Genomic DNA, 6364 nt, shown 5'->3' on the forward strand with positions numbered 1-6364 from the left:
AATTGATGTTTAATTGAGCTTGATTCCAACAGAAAATGCAACTGCCATGGATGAATGCAAGCTTCGAAATGCTTCCAATCTGCACGAAATCCCTTGGATCTTGCTTCAATAATGCTCCACAATGCTTATGGATGATGATTTGATCAAGAAAAAGGCAATGTGTTTGAAGAAAATCAAAGAAAATTGAGAGAGAAAGTTTGAAGAAAATTTTTAGATCTGAAAATGTGGTGATGTTAATGCTGAATTCTGTTAGGATTTTCTATATATATGAGCTCCTAATCATGTCCTTAATCACAATTAAGCCAATTGCCAATGGATTAGTGAAAACAAAGGTGTGGATGCAAATTTGAATAATGCACCTTATGCATGGAAAGGCAATGTAACAGTGCACGAATCAGCTTGAATTCACTTGAAAAACCAATTTGGAGCCAAATACAAGTGTTGCCATGTTCAACCAATGCATTATTTTTGAATTTGAAAATTCCCTCCAAAATTCAAATGAAAAACCAAAAAAATATGTGATGAGAATGCATGGCATGTGATGCATGTTTTGGATAGTGTATGTCAAAATATGAATGTACAAAAAAGAGCCACTTCATTTGGACATTTGGTTAAAAAGTTATGCATGCTTGAAGTTCAAATTCACTTGGCCATGATTGATCCATATCTTTTCAACCATACATGAGAAATTCATGATCTTGGAATTTTTGGAAATGGGATAACAAGATCTTCAACTTTCATGTTGGACAAAAGTTCATTTGAAGCTTTCTTGATGATGTAATCTTGAGGAGAAAACCTTTCCATTTTTGGCAATTTCAAATTACAGGTCACTTACTATTTTTGGAAAGTTTTCATCTGACCTCAAATCCTTCATTGTTGATGTTTGAAATGTCAAATGAGACTTGTATGGACATGAATGAGGCCTCTCTAACCATCTCCCACCTTCAAATCCATGATTGAATTGACAGTTGACTTTGGTTGACTTTCTAGGGTTTCAGATGAATTGATCATTGACTGATGAGCTCTGAACCTTCAATCTTAGGCCAAACCACTTCAAAATGATCCTTAGGTCACATGAACTCATTGAACCAACCCTAGGGCTTTGTTTCCATGGAAAATGCACTTGCTTGCTTGCACAACTGAATCTCCTGACTAGTCTTGACTGATGAACTGATGGACTATGCAATGACCTATGCAAATGTTAATGACCTAAAATGAAAATGTATATACAAAATGGGAGGTGCAAATTTGAGGTGCTACAGGTGGCCATTGGAACCACAAACACAACTTGAAGTGAGTTATATTTACAAGTTAGGTTTATTTACAAAATGAAGTCAAAGTTGGATTAAGATTTATTCACAATGAGTATTTATGAAAATGGTTTTGAAAAGTCAAAGGCTTAAGGCATAGGTTTCTAATTTAAAACAAAGTCAAAGTTTGAAAAAAGATTTTGGCTTGGTTAGAGTGGGGAGAAGAAGAGAAGGGCTAGTCCTTGGGAAACAATCCTCAAGCCCTTTGGGTTATCTTGATCAAATTGGCAAATTGAGATACTTGGGAGACATATATGATGATTAGGAGCTTTGTGGACCATTGTCATGCTTTTTCTCATCTTCATCTAGCCATTGCATTGGGCTTAAGAGCCTCCTAGGAGCATTGGAGCACATGATCACTTGAGCTTCAAAACAAAAAGAGTTAGTGACATATTTTTGTGCTTTTGGTTAGTAATCAAAATAAGAAAAGCAATAATATACAATACAAGCATGCTTGGTGGTTTCAAACCGCTCACACAGTCCCAACCCTAGGGTTAAGGAGCCAAACATGCTATGATCCTTGAGGCAATGCACTAAGCAATGATATGATGCCATGAGGGATCTTAGGATCAAAATTAGGGTCTTACACACATGACCAGCAGAATATGAATGGGAAGTGTTGGAGGTTCCAAGCCAGAAATGATACATATGAATAATTATTAATGGTGTAGCAAAGGTGTTATAAAAACTACACACAAACACTAAAAGATGCAAATATATTATCGTCAACAGTGTGCAGTTGCCTGTCATTTGTATTGTCATCCACATACAACCTTTAGCTAAATCGAAGTACATGTAGACCAACACAAATGGTTCTTTAGTTGTACTCATGGATCTACTCCAAGTCATCGAATTATCTCAAGTAAACAACATCCATTTAAGTGAAACTCTTCTCCATAAAAATGGGTGTGCCAACCAAATACAATAGGTATGCTCTCAGACGAATGCTCTATGTTGCATAACCTGCTCATCATCACCAATAGCCTGCTCTACTGCATGCAACTATTGTGTATACAACCTCTCCAAGAATTGAAACCTTGCATGCACACTTAGGTGGCTTCTATCTCTAGAATGGCATCCCTTGGGTCAAATACTAAATAGGTCACCATCATCTCCACTACCTCATCTCAGTTAATCTTGCTGTTGTTTAACAGTATTCCTCTGATCAAAAGATGCAGCAAACATGACACATTGTCTAGTATGATGGACATCTCACCACATGGAAGATGAAAGGATGATGTTTTCGAGTGCCATCTTTCTACAAACGCAGACAACATACTATGCTTAAATGTAACGTAACTGATCATGCACAAGTCTCGTAGACCAGATAGTTGCATCACACTCTAAAACCACTACTTAGTAGGTTGCGGAAGACCCGTAATCTTCCTACAATGGTTGATGCATTTTAAAGCATCACTTTCCTGCCGAAAAATAAATCATCATAAAAAACTTTGAATATTATAACAATTGTGTTTCAAATAATGAATACAATTGAATTTACCTCTCCGTCCCACACATGCTTGGCAACATGGTCCAAATATAGCGGTAGTGATAACATGAAACTATATCACACTTTTGGACTCGATTTAATTAAATTATATTATTATTTGTTTCGATTTATTTTATATTATTCGATATTACTTGGTATTTTCCTTCTATTTGTTTCAGGTAACACTATTTGAAGCATACGCGAAAATGGAAGAAAATGAGGTACAAAAAGATAATGAGAAGCAATCCACTAAAGCCCAGCCCACAACTACCAACTAGAAGCGTTGATGCTGTGACGATCGCCACACAAGGCGTGACGAGCGTCACGCTCCTATGCTTTGTGTTACGAGCGTAACACATGGTGTGACGAACGTCACACCCCCTCTCCTATATTTTTGGCTTTGACGCGTAACAGAAGGACGCACAACCGATTCTCCCGCTTGACTCGTTGAAACGTGAGGAAACCTACCAAATGGACTTTGGAAGAAGCCGTTACTGCAGGACCACTATAAATAGGATCCAAGGTTTCCAATCCAAGATCTCGTTCAATTTTCCAGATTTCGGCACAGTTTATTATTTTCCTTGCTTTTTAATTTTCCAGCACTCTATTTTCCTAGCAATTTTTATTTCCTTTTCTTTTCCAAGCATTCAATTAATTTTTCACACAACAGTTTCCACACCGGAAATTATTGTGTACCTTTTACTGGATCTAACCTTACGTTAGGTCATAGTATTTTATTCCTTCGTTTATATTTTCCTGTCTGATCGAAGATTGTGAAGAACAAATCCAACCGGTTTGTGGTGGAGTGTTCAAAGCATCGAGGCTAGGAATAATCAAGATTTCTATTAACTTTACAGGTTCTTTAATTTTATTGTTTTAATTTATATATGCTCTATACTATTGTTTATCTATACTGTCTGTCTGATATGGCTATATTTAAGCCCAATTATTGTTTAGACTTGTTTACCATGTCTGGCTAAATAAACTTAGATATCAGTATGTAAAGTAAGCGGAATGAAGGAATCAGAACTAAGTTGGTTTAAATTTATTTAAAAATAAAGTCACTCTTTTTAATGGTCTCAATTTACAGAATTAATACCAAAGTTTTTGTACGAGAGTAAAAGACATAAAGAAGTTAAAATCAATAGAACGACGGTTTGAGCTTTTAACTGGACAGTGTAAATTGGACACTAACCTTAAATCAGGGCGAGGGCAATTTTTAAGGTTAATTAAATTCTAATCATTTTCAAAAAGTATTTTTAAAGGTTAAATGTGAGGACGAGAGTTAAGCATTTAGGTTTAATCATATAATCTAAGTCAACAGAGCGAGAGTTTGAGACGAGGGTGTTTAAAGGGTTAGTATTTTCTTAAAAAGAGTTTCTAAAGATTCTATTATTTTCAAAAAGTGATTTTAGACTTAACTAAATAGTGAGAGCGTATGTTAATTTAAAGTCATAGTTTTATTCAACAGAGCGAGAGTTTGAGAAAAGACTTTTAATCAATAGTGTCTACCGAAAGGACTTATTTTAAAACTAAGAAACCAACGAAGATTTGATTCCCTAATTACGACGAACTACATACCGATATCCGCGTTATTTGATATTTAATCTAGATCATATTTTAGTCTTACTTTTCCCCCTAATCATCAAAGCATCATCCGCCTTAGCTTTACGAAGTAACCTTAGAAAACGGTATATCGATTCATAAGTCCATGTGGGATCTATATCTTTTAAAACTACGCGATTAAACTGTGCACTTGCAGTTAATACCCCAATCGACTCATAAAGTCGCGATCAAGTTTTTGGCGCCGTTGCCGGGGACTTTTATTTAGTCGATATCGTAACTCTTCTGTTACGCTGTAGAGACTAAGGCATTTTTTATTTCTTTCTTTCGTTAATTTGTATGCCACACACTCGCTCACAAGGTGAGCCGTTTTACTTACGAATCAACGGCGTTGAACTATATCTCTGAGTCTTACGACGAATTCGGGAGTATCGTGCTGCAAACAATCTTCCTCCTATCGAAGTTCCTGATCTCAAAAATCTTCTTCCTTCGCCGATACCCGAGATGGCAGAACCAGCTCGTGCTCTTCGAGATTACGCTGCTCCATCACAAGATGAGCCGTATTCGAGTATTGCTCCACCCGCAATCGAAGCAAACAACTTCGAACTTAAACCTTCGCTGTTACAAGCAGTACAACAGAATCAATTCTCTGGAAATCCTACCGAGGATCCAAACCTTCATTTATCCGTATTTGTCCAATACGCTGATACTGTTAAAGCTAATGGTGTCACTTCATAGGCGATTCGACTTCGTCTCTTTCCTTTCTCATTAAGAGATAAAGCTAGAAGATGGCTTCAGTCTCTTCCTTCCAACTCAGTCACCACATGGAATGAGTTGAAGAAAGTCTTTCTTGCCCGATATTTTCCTCTAAGCAAAACTGCTATGTTAAGAGCCCAGATAAATGGATTTAAACAGAAAGATAACGAGTCTCTTTTTGAAGCATGGGAAAGATACAAAGACATGATGAGACTTTGCCCACACCATGGTTTAGAGGACTGGTTGGTAATTCATACCTTCTATAATGGTCTCTTATATAACACAAGGTTAACAATAGACGCCGCCGCAGGTGGTGCGCTTATGGATAAACCTTACACCGATGCTTATCAACTTATCGAAAGCATGGCCCAAAATCATTATCAGTGGGGAAGCGACCGAACAATGGTAGAAAAACCTCAAACGAAAGGCGGCATGTACGAGATAAGTAGCCTTGATCATGTTAATGCAAAAGTGGATGCTCTGGCCCAGAAAATTGAAAGCTTAAATGTATCACCTCCAGCCACCGTGGCTGCCGCAACTCAAAATTGTGAAGTCTGTGGAATCCAAGGTCACACTCCTACAGATTGTCAACTCCGAACAGGAATCCAAGCAGAGCAAGTGAACTACGCTCAAGGAAACCCTTACTCGCATGCCTATAACTCAAACTGGAAGAACCATCCTAATTTTTCCTATAAGAGTAATAATGCTTTATACGCACCAGGTCAATCTCCCAGTCAAGCCCCAGCTATACCTCCTGGATATCAGAAGCCGACCCCATCTACACCTAACAATAACGTTCCTAGGAAATCCAACTTGGAAATCATGATGGAGAACTTTATAGCTTCTCAACAGCAAACCAATAAAGAGTTCTTAAACCAGAATGTACACACTAACGAACAGATTAAACAATTAGCAAGTAAAGTAGATGCCTTGGCTACCCATAACAAAATGCTGGAAACACAAATCTCACAAGTAGCTCAACAACAAGCACCTACTGCTGCCCCAACTGGTACATTTCCTGGACAACCCCAACCTAACCCGAAAAGCCATGCTCATGCAATTATATTAAGGAGTGGAACAAAGGTAGAAGGACCATCTGACCCAAGAATTGAAAACCAAAACTCTAAAAAGTCAACTAAGGAAGAAAATAAACCTAAGGAAAAGGAAGAGAGTAATAAGGAAACCATAGAAAAGAAAGTACCTTATGTACCTCCACCGCCTTATAAACCACCTATCCCTTATCCTC

At 37.5% G+C, this 6364-nt stretch overlaps 1 non-coding gene across 1 annotated transcript; it reads right to left on the minus strand.

The window, feature by feature from the left end:
• Window positions 1-5244: 5244 nt before the first annotated feature.
• LOC127124847 (small nucleolar RNA R71) lies at window positions 5245-5351 on the minus strand. The gene has a single exon (XR_007804324.1). It is a non-coding gene; the product is annotated as a small nucleolar RNA R71 (small nucleolar RNA).
• Window positions 5352-6364: the final 1013 nt, after the last annotated feature.

The sequence above is a fragment of the Lathyrus oleraceus genome, chromosome 2, assembly GCF_024323335.1.
Source record: "Lathyrus oleraceus cultivar Zhongwan6 chromosome 2, CAAS_Psat_ZW6_1.0, whole genome shotgun sequence".
Taxonomy (NCBI): Eukaryota; Viridiplantae; Streptophyta; class Magnoliopsida; order Fabales; family Fabaceae; genus Lathyrus; species Lathyrus oleraceus.